This window comes from Canis aureus, chromosome 15 (genome assembly GCF_053574225.1).
Source record: "Canis aureus isolate CA01 chromosome 15, VMU_Caureus_v.1.0, whole genome shotgun sequence".
Taxonomy (NCBI): Eukaryota; Metazoa; Chordata; class Mammalia; order Carnivora; family Canidae; genus Canis; species Canis aureus.
The window spans coordinates 43636081-43652804 of NC_135625.1; positions in this window are offsets into that span (position 1 = coordinate 43636081).

Sequence of the window (16724 nt, forward strand, 5' to 3'; positions counted from 1 at the left end):
TCTGCCTCTCTCTCTCTCTCTCTCTCAAATAAATAAATAAACAAACAAATAAATAAATAAACAAATAAAATCTTTAAAAAAAAACAAAAAAACCCTGATGGCAGCATGAATTTAGATCAGAGTGAGGGAGGGGAGTGGTAGTTTAGCAAAAGAGATGAGGGGCATGTATATATAAAATGACATACAGTGAGTAAAGCAGAATGCAAAATAGTACACAGATGCAGGCAACTGCCATATAAGAATGACAGAGTACGTTTCATAAAGGTCAGAAGTGAATCTGGAATTAAATATAGCATATTTAATATTCATAGTCTTTTTTTCCCATGCAATATTTTGTATATGATTTTTTTATTCTACATAATGTTGTTCAGAACTCTGGAGTCTAAATATTAAAAGCATTACATTAAAAAAAAAAAAAAAAAAAGATGGGCACCTGGCTGTCTCAGTCAGAAGAGCATGAGACTCGATCTCAGAGTTGTAAAGTTCGAGCCCCATGTTGGGTGTAGAGATGACTAAAAAATAAAATCTTTAGGGATCCCTGGGTGGCGCAGCGGTTTAGCGCCTGCCTTTGGCCCAGGGCGCGATCCTGGAGACCCAGGATCGAATCCCACATCAGGCTCCCGGTGGTGCATGGAGCCTGCTTCTCCCTCTGCCTGTGTCTCTGCCTCTCTCTCTCTCTCTCTCTGACTATAATAAATAAATTAAAAAAATAAAATAAAATCTTTAAAAAAAAAGATACATTGAAATTTAAGAATGGAGTCATTATCCTAAGAAGGTAAAGTCTTGGCAGCATTTGGAGGTTCAGACAGTTCTCTTTCGTATGACTATTATGAAAATTTAGAGCCTACTTATACATAAATTACTCTTCAAAGAATGCAACTACTCTGAGTTTATGGGAGTATGGACAATTTTTCAAAATCTGTACAATGAAGGGATCCCTGGGTGGCTCAGAGGTTTAGCACCTGCCTTCTGCTCATGGTGTGATCCTGGAGTCTGGAGGATCCAGTCCCACATCAGGCTCCTTGCATGGAGCCTGCTTCTCCCTCTGCCTGTGCCTCTGCTTCTCTCTCTCTCTCTCTCTCATGAATAAATAAATAAAATCTTATAAAAAAATCTGTACAATGAGGTTGTACTTGCATAACTCACCATTTCCCCAACTACATTCTCAGTTTGAATTTTTGCTGAATTTAGGATTTGTTGTAGATAGAGGTGCAATGGAATTGTGAACCTTAAAGCTGAAATTGGTTTCTGCTGTGAAACTAATTAGTGGGTCCAGCTGGTCGATGGCATCACTGCTGCCTCAGCCAGTGGGCAGAGCGGCCTGGCCCAGAGAAGTAGGACAGTCAGGCCAGGCATCGGCCACTTCTTTGCAGGGATGGAGCCTATGGAGAACTTGTCATCTTAAAGGCATGAAGCTCACCAGGCCAACGAAGTGGATGGCCAATAAGTGCTTGTTAGCTTCTCTTTAGTATGTGCAGAGATTGAATTACCTCTATTCTTAGAAACTGTTCCTTTTGGCATCTGTAACCTGAATATTAATTAGCACCCTTTTTTTCTTTCCTGTATATCTACCCATCTCAGGGCGATGCCAATGCTGAGAATACACAAAGTTCTTTTTCTTGTTTGCCCCTAGTTTTCTAACTTTTCTTTCTCCCTCTGCCTCTCCTCTTGTTCTTTCTCGGCCCTGGTCTGTTGTGCCTCCTTTTATACCCTTTGTCCTAAAGCTTAATGGCTTGTTTTCTCATTAATCCATGAGGAGATGGCATTGAGGCCCAGACACAATCTAGACAAACAGACTCTCTGATTGGAATGTCTGTGTGGTCTTCTCCAACAAGATTTCCCAGAGATTAAGTTGGAGGATTTATGCTCATTTGGCAGGGATGTATTCTAAAGCCAAAGAACCATGTAAACATTATATTACTTGCTAGAATGTTTTTTTTAAAGCTACTTAAGATACAGGCTAGCTCTTTATTTTATTGAAAATATCATCCAACTATTAGAAATGGTATTCAGTTTTGCCAGGGATTATGGTACGTGCCATGTTCCATCAGGCTACTGGTCTTAAGTGCCTTTAAAGAATTGCTTCATACTTTGAAGCCATTATGACACAATTTAGTATATTAAAGTGATAAATGAATAATGAATAATTAATATAACTGCACTCTACTTAATGCAATAGGTGAGCTCCAGAAAAGTAGCATGTAAATAAAATTATGAGTAGAAAGAAGAGAATTTTATTAAATTACTGGGCTCTGCAAAGAAATTCTATTGTTAACTGCTTAATAATTAAAGAACCCTCTTGTAAATAAGATGGTAGCAATATGAAGGGGAAAAATCATGGAATTTGGAATAATAAGAATGAGGTTTCAATTCTGATTTTGCAAAGTGTGAACTATATTTTATCAAAGCACTCAGCTGCAATTTTGATCTGTAAAACAGGATTTATTTTGCAATATTGTACTTTGCAAAGTATAAAGTATTGTACAGGTGTGAGCTGTTGTGATTACCTGTGTTCTTTTTTTTTTTTTTTTTTTTTTTTTTAAGAGATAGAGCAAGGGTGGGGGTGGTGGGAGAAGGAGCATAGGGAGAAGGAAATTCAAGCAGACTCTGTGCTGAATGCAGGGCCCCACAGAGCGCTCCATCTCAGGACCTTGAGATCAGGACCTGAGCCAGAACCAAGAATCCAATGTTTAATGCTTAACTGACTGCGCCACCCACGCACCCCTGCCTGCAGGGACTTTTAATATGTATGCTCTTATGTGATCCTCCTGCAATCTGTAGTGGAGCCAGAGCTGATTTTATTATGCTTTCTATTCTTTTCTTTTTTAAGTAGCTCTGTGTGCAATGTGAGGCTCAAACTCACCACCTCAAGATCAAGTCACACGCTCTACCCCCTGGGCCAGCTAGGCACTCTGATGCTTTTCCATATAGATGAGGAGACACAGGGTCAGAGAAGGCTAGTGATGGAGCCAAAGCAATGTTACCAAATGTGGTAGAGGCAAAACTAAAATCTAAATTCTCTGACTACTAAATTGGTACATTTTCTACTATACCTCAGACTTTGAGAGTAGGGTAGAGGGGGGCGAGAAGAGGAGGTGAATACTTATCCATGAATATGCTTTTTCCCATTACAGCGGACAGTGAAAGAGGGCGGGAAACAGTTTTGGCTAAATGTCTTGTCCTTTCACTTAGAAGCTTCGTGAGCTTGGATACAATACTTAAATGCATTCAGTCCCCATTTAGTCAACTATAAAATAAAGATAATATCTAATTTGTAGGGTAGGGGGCACCTGGGTGGCTCAATAGTTGAGCGTCTGCCTTCGGCTCAGGGCATGATCCTGGAGTTAGGAATGAGTCCCACATCAGGATCCCCACAAGGAGCCTGCTTCTCCCTCTGCCTGTGTCTCTGCCTTTCTCTGTGTGTCTCTCATAAATAAGTAAATTTAAAAAAATCTCTAATTTGTAGGGTGGCTAGGATTAAATAAAATGATATGTGCCTTATACACTGTACATAGTGAACATTCGTTAAAGAAAATATTAATTCCAAATTCAGGTCTACATATATGTGGGAGAAAAGAAACCAAATGCATCTAAAGCAGTCTGGGGGGGAGTCAGTAGCTCTGCCTGCCCTGGTGCTTTAGTGGGTTGTGTTGGGGTGCGGCAGAAGAAAATCATTTTTTTTCATCTTTGATGAATTTCCCCTAAACTCCTGTCATTCTAAGCCATCAGAATTGCTTGCAATTCAGAAACATCCTTCCCATTTCTTCCTGAGAAGAAATAATGAAGTTATGTCTTGATTACTAAAGGAAATAGGAGATTTTCAGTCTCAGATGGCAGGCTGAGTACATAAACATATACACTCTGCATTAAAATGCTAATAAATAACATCTTAAAAACTCTGACAATAAAGAAAATAGAAGCATGTGCCATCAACAAACAATGGAGCTCAACAAATTTCTGCAAAACAAAAAATGCACAGAAGTGGCTCACGATGAAGTAGGCCCTAGGAAACCTAGATTATTAAGAGGGACTGTACTGCAGGTATTGAGAGTGAGTGGGAACCAATACGACAGTGCCTTGGGACATCCATGGCAGGAATGAAGTGGGGCTGAACACAGGGGATCTGCTGAAGATTATAGACACATATCCTTCCCCCTCTTCCTCTCCCACTTCCCTATGTATCTCGTAGCCAGCTGCTCAGCCCCCAAACAAACATGTCTTCTTTGGAAGACATCAAAAGAACTCTCTAGGAAGAACCACAGCAGTTAGAGCAGTATTCCAAGTAAAACTCGCTTTTTTCAGCATCATGTGGAATGGTGCCTCCTCCCAGCCTACCTGCCGAGTCTAAAGCGAAATGTGTTCAGATGAAAACCCCGCCACTGTCCCCTGTACTCCCAGTTAGACTTTGAACTTCTTGATTTTCAAATATAAGCCCACACCCACAGTTTATCAGATGTTTGAGTCAAACCTGCGAAATGGAAGGGAAAGAACAACAAAGAGAAAAACTGTCCCCAGAAGAGACAGAACAAATTAATGAAACAGAAGATAGCATTTTAAATAATATAATTAGGACCACACAGAAATAAAATAATATGTCCATGAAACAAGGATAGAATGCTGTGACAAAGAAATAGTAGGAAAATTGGAAAGAGCTCTTGCAAATAAAATTTTAAAAATATGGCTGAAATAAATTCAATAGAAGGTCAAGAAGATAAAATCAAAGAAATCTCTCAGAAGTAGACAAAAATGACATACATACAGAAAACTGAACTAAAAAACAAGAGACATGGAAGCTTAATCTAGGAGGTTCAATATACAATTAATAAGAATTCCAAAAACAGAGAACAAAGAAAACAGAAGGGATAAGTTTATTTAAAAAAAAAAAAAAAGTTCTAGAAGCTGTAGCAAGAGAGATACAAAGATGTCCAGAAAGATAAGTGAAGAAAAGAGCCACACCCAGAAATTTCACTGTGAAATTTGAGAACCCCAGAGATTTCTTTTTTTATTTTAAAGATTTTATGTATTTATTTATTCATGAGAGACATAGAGAGAGAGAGAGAGGCAGAGACATAGGCAGAGGGAGAAGCAGGCTCCATGCAGGGAGCCCGACATGGGACTCGATCCCGGGTCTCCAGTATCACGCCCTGGGCCAAAGGCAGGTGCTAAACCGCTGAGCCACCCGGGCTGCCCAACCCCAGAGATTTAAAAAGAAAAATTTCTAAAAGCCTCATGAGAACAAAACAGGAAGGGACAAATCTATAAGACACTTATTCCACCAGAATGATGGCAAAGACAGGCAAGTCCATGCAAAATTTACTTTGTATGCATACCCTTACTAGAAACCCTTAGGAAAGTTTCCTCATAACTGAAGAGTAGTATCTAGCACCGCGTGGGTGTGAGCCAGGAGAGTCATGAAGGATCATGCCATGATGACAGCAAAGTGACACTTCCAGAATATGGCCAGGTCCAGATCAGGGCCTGGGAGTCCTGGAAGGGAGGTTCCTGAGAGATAAATGGTATGACCTTTCACTGAGGTCAAATAGAATGATTGTGCACTCAGAAAAATTAAATGAAGATATAATAAAGGTGTTGGATCCAAAAGGCAACCAGAAACTCCAGGCAAAACAAAACTCGGTATGAAAAACCACAATCTAAATAAGAAAAACACTGGAACTTAAAAAAGAAAAATGGAATAGTTTCCAAGCAATGGATAATATGAATAAGAATCTAGAAGAGAGTAGGGAGAAGGTCAAGAAGACATCCGTTAATCCTTGAGTTCCTTCTTACAACAATGAAAGGGTAATTAGAAACTCAATTATATAAGAACAAAGTATAAGAAAGAGGTTTTCCAAATAAAAGGCAAACTGAAATGTGGCCTGATTAAATTTTATGTTAGGACCATTCTCATTTGGGTGCTTATATGTACTAGTCAGAAAGCACTGTGTTCATAGACACTATTTGACTGTTGAGTAAACAATATTTATAGTCATAATAATGGATATGTTAATTATTTTTAATATTTAGAATCAACTTGTAGAAAATAGCAGAAAAGTTTATTATGGTTGCAAAGCAAGCTATAAATGTAACCAACTTTGATATTTTAAAACAAATACCAAATTTCAGCTGATGAAGGTCGAGACAGAGAGAAAAGAGCTGGGTGGCTAATATTCATAACATGAATTGGGGAGTGGAGGGACCACTCTATTGCATGGAACAAGAAATGAAAGGTTAAATGTGCTGTGAGAGTTGCAACAGTGCCAGAAAGCTAGATCTGTAATAGTCATAGCAAGAAATGAATAGATAACATTTAAGTTGGTAAATCAATATTGGTGGTCAGACACCGAACAGAATGGGAGAAGATATTTGCACATGACATATCCCATAAAGGGTTAGTATCCAAAATATATAAGGAACTTATACAACTCAACACCAAAAAATAAAAAAATAAAAAAAATAACCTGATTGAAAATGGGCAGTAGGGATCCCTGGGTGGCGCAGCGGTTTCACGCCTGCCTTTGGCCCAGGGCGCGATCCTGGAGACCCGGGATCGAATCCCACGTCGGGCTCCCGGTGCATGGAGCCTGCTTCTCCCTCTGCCTGTGTCTCTGCCTCTCTCTCTCTCTGTGTGTGTGACTAGCATAAATAAATAAAAATTAAAAAAAAATTAAAAAAAAAAAAAAGAAAATGGGCAGTAGACATGAACAGATGTTTCTTCAAAGAAAACATGCAGACGGCCAACAGACACACGAAAAGATGCTCATCATCACTAATCATCAGGGAAGTGCAAATCAAAACCACAATGAGATATCTCCTCACACCTGTCAGAATGGCTAGAATTCAAAACACAAGAAACAAGTGTTGGCGAAGAGGTAGATAAAAAGGAACCCTTGTGTACTGCTGGTGGGAATGCAAACTGGTGAGGCCACTATAGAAAACGGCATGGATTTCTCTAAAAATTAAAATCAGAAGTACCATATGATCCAGTAATTCCACTGCTAGGTGTTTACCCAAGGAATACAAAAGTGCGAATTCCAAAAGATATATGCACCCCTATGTTTATTGCAGCATTATTTACAATAGCCAAATTATGGAAGCAGTCCAAGTGCCCATCAATAGATGAATGGATAAAGAAGATGCAGCATATTATACACAGGAATATTACCCAACTATATAGAAGAATGAAATCTTGCCATTTGGGGAGGCCGGGGCGAGTGTCCCCAGGACAGGAGAGCCCCGTCCCGGAGAAGCAGGAGCTGCACCAACCTTCCCGGGCGGAAAGGGGCCCGCAGGGAGTTGGAGCAGGACCCAGGAGGGCGGGGATGCCCTTGGGCTCCCGGGGACACTAACAGGCACTTGCGCCCCGGGAGAGTGCGCCGAGCTCCCTAAGGGCTGCAGCGCGCACGGCGGGACCCGGAGCAGCTCGGAGGGGCTCCGGGGCGGCTCCGCGGAGGGGGCTGCGGGGAGGGAGCGTGAATCCCATAGCGCAGGCCCCGGAGCACAAGGCGCCAAGACACAGCCCAGGATCCGGCCTCCCCCGGGACAGGCAGAGGCCGGGAGGGCCCAGGACAGCAAGGACGCTCCTGCCCCGAGCTGAGCAGATCAGCGGCCCCGCCCTGGAGCCTCCAGGCCCTGCGGACAGAGAGCTCCGGGGTTACTGCAGGGGCTGACTCCAGGGCTCCAGAGCTGGCCCCGCCACTGGGGTTGTTCCTCCTGCAGCCTCACGGGGTAAACAACCCCCACTGAGCCCTGCACCAGGCAGGGGGCAGGGCAGCTCCCCCAAGTGCTCACACCTGAAAATCAGCACAACAGGCCCCTCCCCCAGAAGACCAGCTAGACGGACAAGTTCCAGGGGAAGTCAAGAGACTTAAAGTATACAGAATCAGAAGATACTCCCCTGTGGTTTTTTTTTTTTCTTTTTGATTTCTTTTTTCTTTTTCTCTTTTCTTTCCTTCTTTCTCTCCTCTGTCTCCTTTTCCCAATACAACTTGTTTTTAGCCACTCTGCACTGAGCAAAATGACTAGAAGGAAAACCTCACCTCAAAAGAAAGAATCAGAAACAGTCCTCTCTCCCACAGAGTTACAAAATCTGGATTACAATTCAATGTCTGAAAGCCAATTCAGAAGCACTATTATACAGCTACTGGTGGCTCTAGAAAAAAGCATAAAGGACTCAAGAGACTTCATGACTGCAGAATTTAGATCCAATCAGGCAGAAATTAAAAATCAATTGAATGAGATGCAATCCAAACTAGAAGTCCTAACGACGAGGGTTAACGAGGTGGAAGAACGAGTGAGTGACATAGAAGACAAGTTGATGACAAAGAGGGAAACTGAGGAAAAAAGAGACAAACAATTAAAAGACCATGGAGATAGATTAAGGGAAATAAACGACAGCCTGAGGAAGCAAAACCTACGTTTAATTGGGGTTCCAGAGGGCGCCGAATGGGACAGAGGGCCAGAATATGTATTTGAACAAATCATAGCTGAAAGCTTTCCTAATCTGGGAAGGGAAACAGGCATTCAGATCCAGAAAATAGAGAGATCCCCCCCTAAAATCAATAAAAACCGTTCAACACCTCGACATTTAATAGTTAAGCTTGCAAATTCCAAAGATAAAGAGAAGATCCTTAAAGCAGCAAGAGACAAGAAATCCCTGACTTTTATGGGGAGGAGTATTAGGGTAACAGCAGACCTCTCCACAGAGACCTGGCAGGCCAGAAAGGGCTGGCAGGATATATTCAGGGTCCTAAATGAGAAGAACATGCAACCAAGAATACATTATCCAGCAAGGCTCTCATTCAGGATAGAAGGAGAGATAAAGAGCTTCCAAGACAGGCAGGAACTGAAAGAATATGTGACCTCCAAACCAGCTCTGCAAGAAATTTTAAGGGGGACTCTTAAAATTCCCCTTTAAGAAGAAGTTCAATGGAACAATCCACAAAAACAAGGACTGAATAGATATCATGGTGACACTAAACTCATATCTTTCAATAGTAACTCTGAACGTGAACGGGCTTAATGACCCCATCAAAAGGCGCAGGGTTTCAGACTGGATAAAAAAGCAGGACCCATCTATTTGCTGTCTACAAGAGACTCATTTTAGACAGAAGGACACCTACAGCCTGAAAATAAAAGGTTGGAGAACCATTTACCATTCAAATGGTCCTCAAAAGAAAGCAGGGGTAGCCATCCTTATATCAGATAAACTAAAATTTACCCCGAAGACTGTAGTGAGAGATGAAGAGGGACACTATATCATATTTAAAGGATCTATCCAACAAGAGGACTTAACAATCCTCAATATATATGCCCCGAATGTGGGAGCTGCCAAATATTTAAATCAATTAATAACCAAAGTGAAGAAATACTTAGATAATAATACACTTATACTTGGTGACTTCAATCTAGCTCTTTCTATACTCGATAGGTCTTCTAAGCACAACATCTCCAAAGAAACGAGAGCTTTAAATGATACACTGGACCAGATGGATTTCACAGATATCTACAGAACTTTACATCCAAACTCAACTGAATACACATTCTTCTCAAGTGCACATGGAACTTTCTCCAGAATAGACCACATACTGGGTCACAAAGCGGGTCCGAACCGATACCAAAAGATTGGGATCGTCCCCTGCATATTTTCAGACCATAATGCCTTGAAATTAGAACTAAATCACAACAAGAAGTTTGGAAGGACCTCAAACACGTGGAGGTTAAGGACCATCCTACTAAAAGATGAAAGGGTCAACCAGGAAATTAAGGAAGAATTAAAAAGATTCATGGAAACTAATGAGAATGAAGATACAACCATTCAAAATCTTTGGGATGCAGCAAAAGCAGTCCTAAGGGGGAAATACATCACAATACAAGCATCCATTCAAAAACTGGAAAGAACTCAAATACAAAAGCTAACCTTACAGATAAAGGAGCTAGAGAAAAAATAGCAAATAGATCCTACACCCAGCAGAAGAAGAGAGTTAATAAAGATTCGAGCAGAACTCAACGAAATCGAGACCAGAAGAACTGTGGAACAGATCAACAGAACCAGGAGTTGGTTCTTTGAAAGAATTAATAAGATAGATAAACCATTAGCCAGCCTTATTAAAAAGAAGAGAGAGAAGACTCAAATTAATAAAATCATGAATGAGAAAGGAGAGATCTATACCAACACCAAGGAAATACAAGCGATTTTGAAAACATATTATGAACAGCTATATGCCAATAAATTAGGCAATCTAGAAGAAATGGATGCATTCCTGGAAAGCCACAAACTACCAAAACTGGAACAGGAAGAAATAGAAAACCTGAACAGGCCAATGACCCGGGAGGAAATTGAAGCAGTCATCAAAAACCTCCCAAGACACAAGAGTCCAGGGCCAGATGGCTTCCCAGGGGAATTCTATCAAACATTTAAAGAAGAAACCATACCTATTCTCCTAAAGCTGTTTGGAAAGATAGAAAGAGATGGAGTACTTCCAAATTCGTTCTATGAGGCCAGCATCACCTTAATTCCAAAACCAGACAAAGACCCCACCAAAAAGGAGAATTACAGACCAATTTACTTTATGGTTAATTTTTCAGACAAAACCTGTTTTAAGATAGAAAAAGCAATCATTCCCATGTTGATAACTTAGTATTTTTCATGCATAATTTGTTAGATCTTTTTAAAGTTCATAGGACACATTTGAGACTGCTTCTTTCTTTTGTACAATATCTCTGATGAACATGGATGCAAAAATTCTCAACAAGATACTAGCCAATAGGATCCAACAATACATTAAGAAAATTATTCACCATAACAAGTAGGATTTATCCCCGGGACACAAGCCTGGTTCAACACTCATAAACAATCAATGTGATTCATCATATCAGCAAGAGAAAAACCAAGAACCATATGATCCTCTCATTAGATGCAGAGAAAGCATTTGACAAAATTCAGCATCCATTCCTGATCAAAACTCTTCAGAGTGTAGGGATAGAGGGAACATTCCTCAACATCTTAAAAGTCATCTACGAAAAGACCACAGCAAATATCATTCTCAATGGGGAAGCACTGGGAGCCTTTCCCCTAAGATCAGGAACAAGACAGGAGTGTCCACTCTCACCACTGCTATTCAACATAGTACTGGAAGTCCTAGCCTCAGCAGACAACAAAAAGACATTAAAGGCATTCAAATTGGCGAAGAAGAAGTCAAACTCTCCCTCTTCGCCGATGATATGATACTGCACATAGAAAACCCAAAAGCCTCCACCCCAAGATTGCTAGAACTCATACAGCAATTTGGTAGCGTGGCAGGATACAAAATCAATGCCCAGAAATCAGAGGCATTTCTATACACTAACAATGAGACTGAAGAAAGAGAAATTAAGGAGTCAATCCCATTTACAATTGCACCCAAAAGCATAAGATACCTAGGAATAAACCTAACCAAAGAGATAAAGGATCTATACCCTAAAAACTATAGAACACTTCTGAAAGAAATTGAGGAAGACACAAAGAGATGGAAAAATATCCCATGCTCATGGATTGGCAGAATTAATATTGTGAAAATGTCAATGTTACCCAGGGCAATTTACACGTTTAATGCAATCCCTATCAAAATACCATGGACTTTCTTCAGAGTGTTAGAACAAATTATTTTAAGATTTGTGTGGAATCAGAAAAGACCCCGAATAGCCAGGGGAATTTTAAAAAAGAAAACCATATCTGGGGGCATCACAATGCCAGATTTCAGGTTGTACTACAAAGCTGTGGTCATCAAGACAGTGTGCTACTGGCACAAAAACAGACACATAGATCAATGGAACAGAATAGAGAACCCAGAAGTGAACCCTGAACTTTATGGTCAACTAATATTCGATAAGAGAGGAAAGACTATCCATTGGAAGAAAGACAGTCTCTTCAATAGATGGTGCTGGGAAAATTGGACATCCACATGCAGAAGAATGAAACTAGACCACTCTCTTTCACCATACACAAAGATAAACTCAAAATAGATGAAAGATCTAAATGTGAGACAAGATTCCATCAAAATCCTAGAGGAGAACACAGGCAACACCCTTTTTGAACTCGGCCACAGTAACTTCTTGCAAGATACATCCATGAAGGCAAAAGAAACAAAAGCAAAAATGAACTAGTGGGACTTCATCAAGATAAGAAGCTTTTGCACAGCAAAGGATACAGTCAACAAAACTAAAAGACAACCTACAGAATGGGAGAAGATATTTGCAAATGACTATCAGATAAAGGGCTAGTTTCCAAGATCTATAAAGAACTTATTAAACTCAACACCAAAGAAACAAACAATCCAATCATGAAATGCGCAAAAGACATGAACAGAAATCTCACAGAGGAAGACATAGACATGGCCAACACGCACATGAGAAAATGCTCTGCGTCACTTGCCATCAGGGAAATACAAATGAAAACCACAATGAGATACCACCTCACACCAGTGAGAATGGGGAAAATTAACAAGGCAGGAAACCACAAATGTTGGAGAGGATGCGGAGAAAAGGGAACCCTCTTGCACTGTTGGTGGGAATGTGAACTGGTGCAGCCACTCTGGAAAACTGTGTGGAGGTTCCTCAAAGAGTTAAAAATAGATCTGCCCTACGACCCAGCAATTGCACTGCTGGGGATTTACCCCAAAGATACAGATGCAATGAAACGCTGGGACACCTGCACCCCGATGTTTCTAGCAGCCATGTCCACAATAGCCAAACCGTGGAAGGAGCCTCGGTGTCCATTGAAAGATGAGTGGATAAAGAAGATGTGGTTGATGTATACAATGGAATATTACTCAGGCATTAGAAACTACAAATACCCACCATTTGCTTCAACATGGATGGAACTGGAGGGTATTATGCTGAGTGAAGTAAGTCAATCAGAGAAGGACAAACATTATATGGTCTCATTCATTTGGGGAATATAAATAATAGTGAAAGGGAATATAAGGGAAGGGAGAAGAAATGTGTGGGAAATATCAGAAAAGGAGACAAAACATAAAGACTCCTAACTCTGGGAAAGGAACTATGGGTGGTGGAAGGGGAGGAGGCGGGGGGTGGGGGTGAATGGGTGACAGGCACTGAGGGGGGCACTTGACGGGATGAGCACTGGGTGTTATTCTGTATGTTGGTAAATTGAACACCAATAAAAAATAAATTTATTAAAAAAAAAGAAATCTTGCCATTTGTAATGACATGGGTGGATCTAGAGGGCATAATACTAAGTGAAATAATCAGAGAGAAACAAATACCACATGATTTCACTCTTATGTGGAATTTAAGAAACAAGAGAAACAAAAGAGGCAAAATAAAAAATCAGACTCTTAGCTATAGAGAACAAACTGATGGTTACCAGAGTGGACGTGGGTGGGGGATGCATGAAACAGGTGGAGAGGATTAAGTATACACTTATCATGATGATCACTGAGTAATGTATAGAATTGTCAAATCACTGTATTGTACACTCGAAACTAATATAACACTGTATGTTAAATATACTAGAATTTTTAAGAAATAAAAAAAATGAGCTATCAAGTCATGAAAAGACATGGAGGAACCTAAAATAAAATTTTAAAAATAGTAGTGGTATAAATGCATAATTTACGGACATGTTGCTAACTATTAGAATAAATGAAAATGGAACAGGGCTTAATGTAATGACTGGCGGAGGAGGAGAGAAAGCAGAGAAGAGAGCAAGGGAGGAACTGTTTGCTGTCATTATAATCCCCTTATAATTTGTTTTTTTATGGGATAAAAAGTATAATATTTTTTTCAGTTTAAATTAATTAAAGTCGTACACATTGCATATTATGGTAACATTTTTAAAAAATATTTGATTTATATATTCATAGAGACACACACAGAGAGAGGCAGAGACACAGGCAGAGTGAGAAGCAGGATCCATGCAGGGAGCCCGATGCAGGACCGGATCCTTGGTCCCCAGGATCACGCTCTGGACGGAAGATGGTGCTAAACCGCTGGGCCACCCAGGCTGCCCCTTATGTTAACATTTTTATATGCTTTCATTCTGACATGTTGAGCAGTTAGGTAAGTATTATTATTCCCATTTTGCAGGTAGGACACTGAGGCTCAGACATGTCAAATACTCACTGCACAGCTCATAAGAGCAGAACCAGAATTACAACCCACGTCAAAGGAGCTCTTACTCACATATCATATTGCCATTCAGGTCATGTTCAGCCTGATTCTCCAGTACTCAGGGGAACGGTGCAAATTTACCTGAACGTAGGGAGAGCGCTAGCTATGGTGGATGGGGAGGGGTTTCTCCATTCGTCTGAGAGCTCTGTGTCCACAGGTTATACATCCCAGACTTCCAAAAGACAAACCACACTACTTATGGGACTGTTTTAAAGAAGGCAATATCTAAAAAAAAAAAAAAAAAAAAAAAAAATAAAGAAGGCAATATCTGTGATGAGATGAGTTTCTATAAAGATTTCTCCATGTGGACTCACAGAATTTCTAGAAAAATTACTTCTATAAATCCATTAATTTTGCTCTGAAGTGGTCTCCAGCCCATGCACTGCACATGCCCCCACGCACATTCACACTCAAGTAACGTCATTCAAACCATCAGGTTTGGGGACTTGAGCTTCCTGTGTGTGACTAAGTCAATATGGCTTCAGCACAGCTATCTTGCTCCAATCTTTAATTTTCTTTGAAGAAGCATACAATATAGCAGCACCAGGGCAGCTCAGGTGGTTAGGAGTCTGCCTTCAGCTCAGGTCATGATCTCAGGGTTCTTTTTTTTTTTTTAACATTTTATTTATTTATTCATGACAGACATAGAGAGAGAGAGAGAGGCAGAGACATAGGCAGAGGGAGAAACAGGCTCCATGCCGGGAGCCCAACGCGGGACTCGATCCCGGGACCCCAGGGCGCCGTCCTGGGGCGCTGGCCAAAGGCAGGCGCTAAACCACTGAGCCACCCAGGGATCCCCTGATCTCAGGGTTCTGCAATCAAGTGTGGCGTCAGGCTCTCTGCTTAGCAGGGAGTCTGCTTCTCCCTCTCCGTCTGTGCTCTCACTCGCTTGCTCTCTCTCAAATAAATAAATAAAATCTTTTAAAAAAATAAGCAGACAATATATTGCCTATATAATTATGAGAAGATCTTTCTAAAATTATTTTGCAAAACCTTTTAATGGATAGGGGAAAAAAGCAAATCCTAACAAAACCACTGTTAAAAAAAAAAGAGGTACCTCCTGTCTTATTTTCAATTTTTCTACCATCATCCTGATCTTGACTTCTTCCTCTTGTTCCAGCAGTTTGATGTATCAAAGTATGGTGCATATTTCTAAGGCATATCTTATTATCTCTGATTTAAACAAATTATTTTTCAAGTCATTCTCAGGATCCAGGTTGTCCAGGTCCTAACTCCTGATGCTGACAGTATAGTCCATTCTTCAACCTGAACGAACTGTGTTTTGAGTTCTGATGGTTTAAACTGTAAAATAAGTATACAAAACAGTCTCTTCATTAGATACACAATCTGACAAATGCATCTGTTTTTATAACTTCATGGTGTCCTAGATCCTTCAGGATCTTACTCTTTTGGTTTTTCTCCATCCTATTAGCTACCAACTTCTTAAATAACCTGACTTCACTTCCTGTCTCTACTTTCTTACTTTTCTACTCCTCAGCCTCCTGAAATCTGACTTCTTGCCCCTCCCCAACAGAAGTCCTGTTATGCCAGACAATAGGTCTCTCCCAGTCATGTACCAGAGCTTAAGATGACTCCTGTTCCATCATATGTCAGGAATTTTAAAAATATGCTTTGTTGGGGGAAACTTACATAGGTCACACGTAATTAAGAGATTATGCGTGGAGCTCCTGATCCTTCCATCATCCTATTGACAGGTGCAGTGTAGTCTGCCTCCCAGGAAAGGGATTCTCCCTCCATTGGTCTTCCCTTTGAGTGCAAGCAAGAGAAAACTGTCTTGTTTGAAGGATTTGGGTACCTGCTGTTTAAGGAGTTATCTGGCAACTCCAGATGTCTAGCCTGGGGAGACTTGATGGCTCATAAAAAGTCATAATTCCCTATGCTAGGGTAAGAAAGCCGCAAATCTTGTGGGAAGCTGAGCAAGAGTACAGGGATTCTAGGTCTCACACCCTTTTGGACTCTTCCCTCTCCACATCCCAGCTGGTTCATTGTCTGGACAACCCAGAATTAGTTCCCTTCCCCACTTGCAAATGGTTCTGTTCAATTCAAAACAGACCCCTACCCACGCTGAAGTTGTTATAGCTTAAAGTGCAAGTCAACACTTAAGTAGCCAGATAGAGTGGAAGCTATTCAGTTCTTACCTCCTTATCCCTTCAGACCACTTGACATAATTGACTGCTTCCTTTTCTTGAAACAAACTTCTCTTGACTTTCCCAATATTACTCTTTGTTCATTCTTCTGTTGATCTGTTCTTCAACTCAATCACTAGCTCCTTTTATGCCATCTAAATGTGAGAGTTGTAAAAAGTGAATGGGTAATATTTAAAAGGGAAAAAATCCTGGGGTGCCTAGGTGGCTCGGTTGGTTGAGAATCTAACTCTTGATTTTGGCTCAGGCCATGCTCTCAGGGTAGTGAGATCCATCTCCGCCATGGGCTCCATGCTCAGTGGGGAGTCTGCTTGAAGATTCTCTCCCTCCCCCCCCACCCCGCTCCTTCCCCTCTGCCCCTCCCCCTGCTCTCTCTCAACCCCCTCTTTA